We start from the raw sequence: 11,137 nt of genomic DNA on the forward strand, positions 1-11,137 counted from the left end.
GCCAGGGAGGAGGAGGAGGAGGAGGAGGAGGGCGGAGGGAAGAGCGAGAAGAAGCCGTGCCCCGACCCGACCGGAGGGGAACGAAAAGTTGCGGGCGCTTCGCGCAGCTCCGCTGCGGCACCGGGGGGATTTCGCGACCTCCGTCCAGCAGCGCGGACCCCAGGTCCACAGGATGGGAGCCAAAGAAGAGCGAGCCCCGGGAAGGAGCCCCTCGTCCTGCTCGCATCCCACGAGACGCACAAAGTCCCGGCCCTGTCGAGTCTGCCTGCGCTGGGAATTGGGTCTACAGGACGCTTTGCTTTCTCCCTTCCAACCATGCAGTTGCAGAGCACATCTGTTGGAATAAAAGCACCGCTCGAAGTTCACTTTCCAGCCATCCCCCTGCAGGCACTGCTTCAAGCCACGCACCCGGTGTCACCCACACACACCAACACCACACACCAACCAGTGCCACAGAGATTCGGCTCCTTTCTGCTCCGGTGCCATTTGCATTTGTCAGGGTTTAATGCAAACATACCCAACTCGCACTCCCCTTCTTCACCATGGTTGGGATAAAACTAAGAGCATCAAATGAGATCCCTGCTTACTCCACAAAATACAGCTCCACGGTTCTTCCCTGTGTGACTTTGAGCCACCAGCAGCATCCCATGGCCTGTAAACAAATGCAAACTCCATCCACTTGGTTTTATTGCATTGCCCAGCAAAGGGTTTTAGAGTTCTCAGGATGTGCAGCCATCTCCTGCGGGGGAACATCACCCCGGGACCCAACGACAAGAGGAAGAGAACCCCCACTCTGGGCTATGCTGAGGAGCTGGTGATGTCCTTCCCAGCCCTGCTGTGATGCTTGGGTGAAACAGCACCAGAGAAACTGGAGCAGGGAGGGCTGGGATGGGGCTGCAGCTGCAAGTTTACAGGTGTCCCACTGAGCTGGGGAGCTCATCCTGCACCCCACTACTGCAGCATTCCAGGGAGAATTACAGCCTGTTCTCCCTTTCCTATCACAGGAAAATATCCGGGCTCTCATTGATCCAGGAGAAATTAATGCTTTTGAGCAAAATTTGACTTCCATCCCCAGGCTGTACCTGTGCCAGGTGGAGCCAGCCAAGGAACTGGAGCTGGAAGCGATGAGAGCTCAGCTCCAGGAGCACGAGCTGACAGAGAGGCACATTGCTCCATCCCTCCCAACCGGAGCACTGGAGCCTGCTCCACTGCAATATTCCAAATCCAGATCACCCCCTGACACCCCAAGTGTCATTAACACCATGAACATGACTGAGGATGGGGGAAGCAGGCACAGAGGATACTGGAGGTGAGTGTTTCCCTTGTCTCAACACCTCCTTCTTCTCACAGAAAGTGATATAACACCCGGAGGAGTGGAGAGCAGAGGAGAAAGTAATGCAGAGGGGGCAAAGGGGCACCAGGAATAGAGAGGAAGGATCTCGGGGAGGAGTTCGCTGTGGGGTGGGAGATGAGCAGGACCAGAGCTTGGAGCACTGCTACAGAAATGGGGAGGAACAGCAAAAAGACAATAAGAAAAGTAAATCAAGGTTACTGTCTGAGAGGGGAAATAAAACATAGATCTCATGGTAATCAGGCGCCTTGCTCTTGATATAGGAGAGGGAAAGGGAACTGCAGCCTTTTTTCAGGTGCTGGGGGCTGGTGGTCCTGGCACAGCATCCTGGCTCTGTGCTGCCTTGGTTGGGCACAGGAACCGAATGGCCAGAGGAAGGAGAAGGAGACAGAGACTGATCACAGCCAGGATCTTAGATCAGAAAGAAGGAATGTTGTTATGGAGAGGCTGAGAGCTCAGGGTGGGATGACTCATGCTGGAGAACATACAGCTGTTGGAGAGGGATCTGGCACCGAGTTCTGAGGCTGCAGAGCCCTCCCTGTGAGCAGAGAGGGGAGAGAGGAGCTGGGGCTGTTCATTGCTCCCTGACTCAATGGATGGGATGGGATGGGATGGGATGGGATGGGATGGGATGGGATGGGATGAGGACAGCACCTCTGCACTGCACAGCAGCACCCATCCCATGGCCAAGCCCAGGCTTGGAGCCACAAGGATGCATTGAGCACAATGTGGACACACCGAGCAATGGGGAAACTGAGGCACAGAAAGATGCACTCCCTGCTGGTTGGCTGCAAAGAGCAGAACATGGCTGGTGATGGGCAGTACTCACTGCTGCAGCCCTGGCTGTGGATGCCACACTTTGTGGGGAGGCAGGGAATTTCATGGCTGGAAGCCTGGGGGAGAATCCAGACTCCCATCTGCTACCAGGGTGGGATTCTGTGACTGTGGGGAGACCTGGGGAAGGCATTAGGAGCAACTCCAAGGCAGAGGAGGGAACCTGTGCCTTCCCATAGCCCTTCCAGATGTATTTTGTGGTACACACCTGCAAACACAGTGCTGGATTCCCAGTGCACGGGGATAAGAACTGCACCGTCAGCTACAGAGGTGGCTCCATTTATATGGGGGTTACAGCTGTTCTGGTGGCTGCAAATGCAAACAGGCACACAAACCCCTACCCTGTGCTCTGCAAATAGTCTCGTTATCTCTGTGTCTCTGGAAAACAAATTATCCCCAATTTTTCAGTGAGAACTTGGAAAAGTTTGAAGATCTGAACCCTGGAAATGCCATCGTTTCACATATAAGAAAACTGGTATATCTTTGAAGGTTAAAAAAGTCCACCAAATTTACAAAACGATCAGAGCCAATTCAATACGTTCCCAAGCTTAAACTCCAGGCCTCATCTCCCTGTGATTTACAACACTGTTTTGCCAACGCTGCCCCACGCCGCCCCGTGTTCTCACCCCCAGTGGTACCACACAGTGCTGATTTACGGGCTCCCTGCTCCACTGCCATGTAAAGCAATGCTGCCCATTGCAGCACTCCATCCCGTGCACAGCTCTGGGAATGGTTTCCTTCCTCCCAAACACCCAAACAACCTCAGGCACAGCGTGGTTCTGCTGAGCTTTACGCAGCTAAAGGTTCACAAGAGTGCACCCAGGTGCACGTGCTGTGCAGGAAATATTTATGAGGGAGAACACAGTGGTTGCACTTACATTCCTGCTGTCCCAGTGCTGGGGCTGCGCATTGCTTTGGCTGCTGGCTCACATGGGATGTGGGCACAGCTCCCGGTGTAGGAGGGAACAACGGAGAGAAAATCATCCCCAGACCCTCTCCATCCCAAAGTGCACATCGGGGCAGACGGAGGTTTCGGAGAAGCGCCGAACTTCTCAGCAAACTCATCAGAACGTTTTGGTTTGGCATTTAGGTTATGTTCTAAATTACCAAGCATTAGCGCTTGCTAATGTCGAGGTAACAAAAATAAAAGCAGAAGCAAAGTGCTTCAGCTGAAGCTGGGATGGAATATTTCACAGAAAGGCAATATTCGGAGATTGCCGCTTCATTTAGAATCGAGCCATAACTGCTCCAGCTCCACGCAGCCATTGTGGGAAGACAATTGTCATTTCCATTCGTCTCCTCCTCCCTCAGACGCCGCAGGGTCGGCCTCGGCTCTGATGTGTTGGCAGCTGGGATGGGCACAGCACAGCAGAAGGATGCAGAGAGCTGCCCAGCACTGCAGGGGACCCCGAAGCTGCACCGCCGCCTCCTTCTGTGCTCTGCAGTTGTTGTTGCAGTGAGGTCAGAGGATGCTGAGCTGTGTCTCAGTGCTGACCCTGCCTTTATCCCCTCCTCGACCCATCAGCCACATCTCAGCATCTCTCCGATGTTCCTAAACAACATTCAGGGCACAGGCAGGGAGTTGTGGCCCCAGGGTTGGGCAGGAATTGGGCAGAAGCGCATGGAAAAGACACAATGAGCTCCTGGTGTCCGCCTGCTGTTCCAAAGGGCCAGTTGTGGGGATGGAAATCTAGAAACCTATTTCCAGGAAACAGTTGGGCTCTGGCATCTCCCCGTGCCTGACCTTGGCAGCCGATGGTGGGCAGGGAGCGGGGCGTGCTGCTGCACGAGGATGGAGCTGTTAGAGCTAATGTGTGGGAAGTGGCCATTAATAAATCAGCAGCAACTTCGCAGCCATCAGAGCCTGAAATCCTCCGGGACTGAATATGGAGCAGTGGGATTTCAGGGCGATTTATTCTTGGGTTGAGGTAGAGATCGTTTGATGCCGCTACCTACAAACCCAGAAACCTCATCCCTGCGCGCCCTGGGGCAGGAATGTGGGAGCCCATCCTTTCCATGGCACATCCACCCACCATACAGCTCTCAGGAGCAGAGCAAGAAGAGGAGGCATGGGAAGGAGCAGCCAGCAGAAACTGCCCTCTAACCAAGACGTCTCTCTCTCAAAGCATCCAGCCCAGCCTCAGTAATCCCAAATCCTTGGTATTAGGCATTTAATCTCACATTTTATCATGTCCCTTCTTGCCAGGGGGCTGAAATTAAAAGGGAAGCAGGGAAGGGCTGAGCTTCGGCTGCTTTAATCAGTTCTCGCTGGCAATGGCAGGGAAGGAAGGAAGAAGAGGTGGAAGCTCCATCACTCCTCTCCTCCTTTAGGGATGCAGCATCAAGAGAAGGAAGAGGGCAGGGGAGGAGCAGAGCCAGCGAGCGGCTGCATGGGGCTGTGCCAGACAACGGGTGGAGGAGAGATTTGTTTCCATGATGCAAGCAGAGGGAGAGCAGCCGAGGCAGGACATGGGAAGAGCGGGGCTGGAGGCTTCTCTGGTGCCTCGTGCTGCTGGGGGAATCTGCTGGGGACTGTGAGCAGGGCTGGGTCCTGCCCCAGCCACACGTGCCCCATCCCAGGATGCAAAACCCCTCTTCCCTCTCTCCCTGTCGCTGTCTCTGGATGCTCCTTCTTGCTGCAAATATCTCACCACTGAGCCACTCTGCCGGTCAGCCCTGCATCCTCACAATGCCACTCTCAAACAGAGCTGCCCTGGCTGATAAATGCAAATATAGAATTCTTATGGGCTGAATGAAGAACTCTTCATTGCACTTCCCTGCCATAGATGTGATGAGAGTCTGCACTGCGACCTCAGCAGAAATATCTATCAGCAACAGGCAGGTACCTTCAATACACCTTTTCCTAGATGAAACCAGGCAGATCCACAGCTGATGGAACAACAGTCAAAGCACAAAACCAGAAGCTGCAATCAATGCTTTTCCTTCCTATCAAGCCTCAACTTGAGCCATTCTTATCCAGAAAAGCAACAGAGGAGCTGCATGGGCAGTGCCTGGTGAAGGTCCCTGGGCTGCTGTGGGACATCAGCACTGCCAGCTTGTAGGGAGCACCACACTGAGCACAGAGATGGATTTTGGAAGAGCTGCACACGCTTAGAGAGTAATGCAATCTGTCTGCCACTTCACACAGCTCAGATGAACAGAGCTGGCAGCCACAACTCAGCCAGGTATGAGAGCCAAAGCACTGCTCTGAGAGTCCCGGGATGGTGACAGCCTGCATAAAGGCAATGACAGCCGTGAGAAGCACCGTCACTAATCCCTTTGGAGACGATTACACCACGCTGGTTTGGGGAATGGAGATGTTTTGTGGTCACCTGAAGGCTGAGCAGAGGAGGGGCAGCAGCGCAGAGCTGAGCACACCATTGGAAATGAGCACAAACTTGGGGGGTCCTGGGGAAGAAAAAAAAAGGGATAACTTCCACGTGTGCAACCTGACACTGTTTCCCCCCGAGTAAGTTTTCAGTCAGGGCCTGGCTAATGGAAAATCCTGTAGTAATTATGTCGGCGTTGTGGTGTGATGGAAAATACTGTAATGAGATTAGGTACGCAGGGGGCTGCTCCTCTGCAGCACGGCCACGAGCACAGCTCACCCATCCCCTCCTCAGCCCTAAGCAGCATTTTGGGGCTTGGGAACCTTCCCCAGAGCCCCTCACGGTGTGAGCACACACTGGGGCCTTCCCCCATGGTAAACTGAGGGAATTAAGCACGGCTCTCCAGCCACAGCTCCCAGGGGCAGCTCTCCACGCCGATCGTTTCCAGCTTTGCCATCCCCATCGCTGACTTCTCCTGGAGATATTTATGGTTCTGCCCCTGTTGATTCCCACGTCCCGCTGAATACTGCATGTGCTGCCATTCCCCAAGGGCTGATAGCCTGAAGAACGCCGATGCTTTGCAGGAGCTGCTAAGCAGCACCTCTTCTCCTCCCCAGCATGACTCTATATGTGCATTTACCACTGATTATATTTGCAGGCACACTTGAGTGTGATCATTAGCTGAAAGGTGTCAAGGAGTCAAGCTGGGTGGTAGAAGCATCTCTGGAAGCTGTAGTGAAGGAAGAGCAGCATCGTCCCTGCTGCTGGAGCACATCCAGAGCAATGCTTCTCCATGTCCTCCATTCAGGAGATCTCAACCACGAGAAGATGGAAGCAATGATGGGGGGCTGAAAAGAGGGTAAAAAGTCAAGAAATATGGGAGGAGGTATGGGAGGAGATATGCAGATCCAAAGGGGAGGTGGGGAATCCACGCAATGAGAGCGGTGACTCCTGGGAAGAAATACTCCAGTAACGAGAGGGATCTCCAGCTCTGTCTTACAGAAGTGATATGAAATTCGGGATGATTTTCTGCTGAAGAAATAAATCAACAGGCTCAAGAAGACTGGGTTTCTTCCATGGCAGCAGTGCAAGCTCTTCTGGCATTAACTGCTGCAAAATGGGTTTCCTACCATCCCTGAGTGGTCCAGAAGGAGAGGACGATCTGATGAGCGAAGAGGTTTGACACCACATTAAGCAGAAAACTTGGATCAGTGTTCGGAGCAGCAGTGTCTGGATAACAATTAGGGGAATGAGGGGGGCCATGCAGGAGAGAAACTTGCTAATGGGCATCAGAGCAATTACACATGCAGCTCTAATAGGCATGGAAATAATTAACATCCTGCCCAGGGCTCAAGCAGTGGTTCCACGAGTCCTGCTGAACCTGAGCTGCCATTTGGGTGTGGGGGTTGGGTATGGAAGCAGAAAGCAATGGCTTTTGGTGGGAGCAGGCTCAGGACACAGCTCTCATCCTTATCAGCAGCTGGTGTTCCATGCAGCAGACAGCTCTACGCCTGCACCCATTCGGATGGCACTCACCATCCCCACGCAGCACTCTCCCCCAAGAAAGGCTCAGAATGAAAGGCTCTCAAGTCCCCCAAAGCCCTTTGTGGGATGTTTTCTATCGCCACCATTTCTCCACCTCCTGAAACTGGGCAGGAGCCCTTCTGGCCCAAAGGGATCTGGCTGTGCCCTGGGAGGATGCTGCTGGGAGGCAGCAGGAGATGAAGATGCCGCTTCTCTGCCTCTACAGGGCTCACCCCACAGGATCAACGAGGCTTTGTTTTCTTTATCCCTTCCAGCAATTCATCAATTTTACTGCTAAACAAAGCCACCTCTTTGAAGGGGAGGTCTCTTATTCTAAATCTTTCTGGGGCGGAAGCAGCAGATGATCTTAACCAGACGTGGCTCCTTAAAGGGATGCAGATGCTACTGCCCTGGCGGAGCTCTGCTGGGTCCCAAGGCACCCCGAGCACACCCAGCATCACCTCCACTGCTAATTTACCACCACCCCAATATTCTGCCAGCCCTAAGGATGACACCACAGCCCCCCCCTCCTACCCCCCAGCTCCTCTGGGTGCTTCAGCAGAGATCTCACAGGCCCACCCATGGGTGCAGAGCTGATGGGAGGTGGGGGTCGCACCCACCCAGCTCCAGCTGCACCCATGTGCATTGGGAACCACAACTTCTGGATGAGAGAAAATGCTGAGGAGTGGCTCCTGCTGTGCTGAAGAGCCTCCAGCCTGCTGGAGATTCAGTTCTTATTTGGTAAATTTTTTAGCACATTGGTACATTACACTCCTCCTGGTTACCACTACAACTCTTTGCATACAACCAGGGCAGCTTTTATCACCTTCTGTGCAGCCAAAAACTCTCTATTTTCCCCCTCACCTCAAAGAAAACAGCTCCATCACCAGAAGCTCCACATCCAACTTCATGAAGATTTTCCACGAGTTCTGGATGCAGCAGCATCACGCAGGGCGCATCGCTCCGGGTGCTTCATGTCACTGATTGTAACTAGATGTGAACAAGCACTGGTTTCAGGGCAAGAGGAAAGCTTTGGCTGCTCTGGCACAGAGATAATTGCGCAAGATTAAAACACAGAGCTTGCTCCCTGCCCTGCTTACATAAAGTCCTCATGCACGCTTTATAAGAGAAACCGCCTGGATATAAAACACGTCTCGCACCAAAACTGATAGCATAGAATGGAGCTCTGACCCAAAGCCAACGTGCTCTGTTAATGAAGGTGTCATTAGTCCTTTTCCCATCACCCAGACCACTGTGGAACCCCAAGAATGGTGTAGAAAGCTCCAACAATGGCAAGTTATATAAAGGAGGAGCAGAGTGCCACATCCTCGGGCACCCATTGGCACCCATCACCATCCATCAGCACCTGAGGCTGCAGTGCGTTGCTCCAACACGAGCAGATCTGCCCCTCCAGCTGTGCAAGGGGAGGCAGGAACCTCTGGTTCCCCCCCAGACCCCCTCCTCTGCTGCTGAGCTCCAGCCACTCATTAGGTGCATTCTTTCTGCACGTGGTGCACAGTGCGAGCCAAAGGAAAAATAAATCTGTTTCATGGAGGGAGAAAGGGAGAAAAAAAAGAAAACCTTCTAATTTTGTGCTGGCTCTTAAATGAAGATGCTTAGGGCATTCTGCATTGAAAACAGAGAGCAAGGCCTTCCCCAGCCAACGGGCAGCAGCAGAGATGTGCCTCTAAGAGGGGGTTTACATCACAGCCTCTCCTCTGGTCTTTTTCAATCCCACCCGTAAGAGAGAGGAGTTTGAGGCAGTGTGAAAACCATCCAGGGAGACTCATTGAATATTTGTGTGGTCCTGCTTGGTAACACGGAGACACAGCACAGCTTCCTGTGCTCCTGTCAGAGATAACACAACGCAGAGCACATCCCTGTGTGCCTATGGAGAGGCAGAAACGCCGCTCGGGGCTGCAGGAGCAGCTGGCACTTTGCACATGGGGCAACTTCTGTAATCAGTGATGCTGCAAAAGGGCACCAAAAAACATCAGTCTGAGCCCGGCAATGGCATGAAATTGGGTTTGGAGGCACACAGCCTGAACAGGAGCTGCTCAGGTCTGCAGGGGACGTGGAGCTCCTGGCGGTGCATTGAAACCCTCTGTGCAGAAGTCCTCAGCACAACGCCCAAGGAATGGCTGGAAATGCTCCAGCAGCAAACGTGTGCGTCTCCAAACAGGAAAAAATATCTTGCTTACATGAAAAGTGTCGGGATGGTCGACTATGTGCAGAGAAGAAAGAATTGGGGGAAAAACTAGTAAGCTAAAGATGCACATGGCAGCAAGGATGTGAGAAAATATTAGGGGAAGTGACATGCAAAGCCAATAAACAACAGAGCCAACCAACACGTGGGGAAGGACCAGTGGCCAAATGAGGAAGGAGTGCAGGAATACACAGCAGAGAGCTGCCTTGGGTCGAGAGGCTGAATCCACCCAGCTCTATGGGCATGTGTGGGGAGGAAAGAGCCGGTGCTCTCAAATAAGCAATACAGGCAACTCCAGCACGAGTCTATTCAATGCAATCAATGCCAGAAGTGAGCAGCTCACATCACTCACACCTTACATCACCGATCTGCTGCTGTCCTGCTTTGCCTCATCCCACCATGGACAGGAGCAGAACCCAGCCCAGTGGGCACTGATGCTCATGGTTCAAGAACGGAGCAAACAGCCCTGGCACCTGAGGTTAAAGCCACCTACATGGGAGGAAGCCAACCTAGCATTCCAAAGGCTGCACACTACATCAGTCAGGACGCCTGCTCAGAGCACAAACCCTTTAAGGGAGGCAGAGGAGCAGGACTCACAGTGTGCAGGAGCTGTGCAGAGCTCAGGTCAGTAGGATGTTCCTTTTCCCCACTGCTGGCTCAACCCACATCAGCCACATTTGCTCCTTTGCAAACGTTAACACTGGCGTAACAAGAAAGGAGCAGCTCGAAGATGAACTCTTAACAACTCACCAGCACAGCACAGACTGCAGGTCACACCTTCACCTATGGGAAAAGTGCACTTCCAGCAGAGAAATGGCAAGCGAAGGTTGCAGGACTTACCTTGCTGCAGAGCTGGGCATCACAGAGCTCCTCCCAGGGCAGGGCTGTGCCAGGAGGGCAGAGGCAGGCTGAGCTGCCCACCAGCAAACAGTGCAAACAGTGTGAAAATGCACTCAGTCACAGCCGCAGGGCTCAGGGCAGCTAGGAAGGGTGGTGGGCTCAAAGGGCCGCATGGTACTGATGAGAGAAGGGCAGCACATCCCTTTCAGGGCAGCTGTCTTCAATTTATAGCCTGGAGACACCTCGAAACCTTCCCATGGATGCTCAGATCCCACGAGGGCAGGGGCTGCCTGCAGGACAACTCCAGCATCCAGAGAACAAACAGGTTTGGCTGCCTAACGAGAAACACAGCTCAGAACAAAAAAAACCCCACATCTGACTGAGCAGAACAACCCGCAAATGTAATCAGCCATTGGGGTGGTTAATGCACACCGCTCTGTTAAGACTTCCCTATCAAAATCTTGGTTAAAAAACAAAACAAAACAAAACATAAAACTCCCAACCCTTCGGCTTCCATGGAGGAATTCAGGTATCAAAAGCAGTGAGACAGACAAGCACGCATTCCAGCAGAACCCAAGAGTGACTAACAGAGTTTGGAAAAGCAAAACTCAGTGTTACTGAGCACACAACAAACATCCAAGCTAAGCAGACTGGGAACCCGAACACGGTAACAAAAGCAAACAAGCTGGGTTTAAATAGAAGCAAACAAAAAAAAAAAAAAAAAAAAAAAAAACTTGGAAAGGAAAACCAGTGAGAGCAAATGTTTACCCTGATGAAGGATAGTTTAGAAATTATGGCTGGATGCCAGCTCTCCAATATTTTTAGTTTGGAAAGGTCTGCTAATCTCAGGCTGCAGCGCTGTGGGTCTGTGTCCTCACCTCCTTCTGCTCAATGGGGCACCAGGAACCATCACTGTGTCAGGGCTGCTCTGCACACAGCTGTCTGACCATCAGGGTCAGTGCTTCCACCACCTGATTTGGGGGGCAGGAAACCAGCCACCAGCACAGCAATTTGCAATTAGTCAGCTAACTGCAATTAAAGCAGAAATCAACA

The sequence above is a fragment of the Meleagris gallopavo genome, chromosome 25, assembly GCF_000146605.3.
Source record: "Meleagris gallopavo isolate NT-WF06-2002-E0010 breed Aviagen turkey brand Nicholas breeding stock chromosome 25, Turkey_5.1, whole genome shotgun sequence".
Classification (NCBI taxonomy): Eukaryota; Metazoa; Chordata; class Aves; order Galliformes; family Phasianidae; genus Meleagris; species Meleagris gallopavo.